This window comes from Osmerus eperlanus, chromosome 20, assembly GCF_963692335.1.
Source record: "Osmerus eperlanus chromosome 20, fOsmEpe2.1, whole genome shotgun sequence".
Taxonomy (NCBI): domain Eukaryota; kingdom Metazoa; phylum Chordata; class Actinopteri; order Osmeriformes; family Osmeridae; genus Osmerus; species Osmerus eperlanus.
The window spans coordinates 233,174-234,986 of record NC_085037.1 but is presented as its reverse complement, the minus strand read 5'-3'; the positions used below and the strand labels follow the sequence as shown (position 1 = coordinate 234,986).

The 1,813-nt window shown below is 40.7% G+C and overlaps 1 long non-coding RNA gene across 1 annotated transcript; it reads right to left on the bottom strand.

Moving 5' to 3' along the window:
* Positions 1 to 568: 568 nt before the first annotated feature.
* LOC134006706 (uncharacterized) lies at positions 569 to 778 on the bottom strand. Its single transcript, XR_009927963.1, has 2 exons — positions 702 to 778; positions 569 to 666 (listed from the first exon to the last, which is right to left on the bottom strand). It is a non-coding gene; the product is annotated as an uncharacterized LOC134006706 (long non-coding RNA).
* Between the last annotated feature and the right edge of the window lie 1,035 nt (positions 779 to 1,813).

Here is a 1,813-nt window from a genome sequence, read left to right as displayed (position 1 = left end):
CATGATTAGCGGGCAATTTGAGCGGCCTTTGTTAACCCTTGTGTTATCTTCGGGTCATTCTGACCCATCAGTCATTGTGACCCACCGTCGTATTGCGACAAATTTACCTCCTACAAAAACAAAGTGAAGCATTTTCTTTTAACTGTCGGGCTGTCTCAGACCCCCCACATTGCAATGGTTAAAAGAAAATAATTGTTATTTGTTTTTGTATTGGGTAAAATTGGGTAAACACAACGGTGGTTCGTTATGAACCTTTGGGTCATGTGACCCGAAGGCAGCACAAGGGTTAATAATAAACGGACGGACGGAGTTGCGTCAGTAAAAAACCGAAGCGAGTCCGAAGACCGAACAACGTCGTCGTAGAAGAATGCCATGCCGTTCCAGCCCTCCAGCAACCGAAGCCAGAATGACAAGTCGGACCGGCACCCGTGGTCCAAGCAAACCGTGTCGTGCAGGCCAGACACAGAGGAAGCTAAAGTCCCCGTGGTGACTGTCTCCTTGATGACTCTCAACAGGAAACCATCACTGGTGTGGTGTGACAGCAGTGGGTCAATGCTGGGCCAGCCACTTAGGTAGTGGGCCAAAGCTCAAAATCGTGCATTTGAACGATCCCTGGCGATGGAGGAGCTGGATTTTTCTGTATCGCTTTAAAACTTTTCTACAACCCTTAAAAAAATTCTTGGCATGTCCAGTTCTTGCACATTTTTCAAGGAACAAACATTTTGTTTCTTTATCGACACAGGCATGTTTTCCGGACAACTATGGTCCGCATCCAATAAGAGCTCATATACATGACACCTTCATAAAATCGTACCAAACGTATACCCCGATATTCAAGACGAGTAAAGTAGGAAGTAAACATTCACATGTGCATTTTGGTGAGCCGGTATATTGTCAGTGGTCGACTGGGCTTCAAATGTATGGAAAAAAGTCAAACAAATGGCAAATTTTAGGGATTCTCTAAAGAAACATTGCAACATTCCACTTAAACAAGCATATTTGTTATATTATTGCGCTGCTATTAGTCATCAGAGCAAGTTAACAGTTAGGTGATAATGAAATGTGCAGAACATTGTTCAAATAAATGTACAGTATTGTTTTATGTGTGTGTTGCCTAAACATATAATAATGACATAAATCAATGACATACGTAATTATAATTGGTCAAGAGTATGTATACCACATCAGTAACATTTATCAATACATATTGACATCTCTGCACACTTGGAAAACGAACCTCATTAGCATAATACACGCATGTGCACAATTAATTGTATTGCTAGCAGTGTATTCAAGGCCACAAGTAGTTGCAATCATGCTGTATGCATGTAGGTAGCAAACCAAAAGATGTAATCTACCCATTTACTGAAGCTAGTTGGTCCAATTTTGTTCAGAGTCCATTGCAATTGCAAAATTGACAGCAAGGAAAGCATTCTTGCAGAAAAAGCAGTGGAAAGATTCAACTTAAATTCAGCACCTCAGAACCATTATGCTAGGAGCTAGGTAATGCTGGATTTCACAGGGGTGTTGCAGTAACTTCACCAACACAACAAATATAGCTAAGGCACGTAAGAGTGAAAATGCAGTTCTGGAGAAGGTTTTCTGTATTTTGTATGGCAAGATGTACAGTGGGGTCAGTGTATACAAATAACCTACTGCAAAATCAATTTTGCTGTTACAATCTTAAGTGCACCACATTTTATTTGAAAATTAGTTAACCCTCGTGCTGCCTTCGGGTCACATGACCCAAAGGTTCATAACGAACCATTGTTGTGTTTACCCAATTTTACCCAATACAAAAACAAATAAAAAT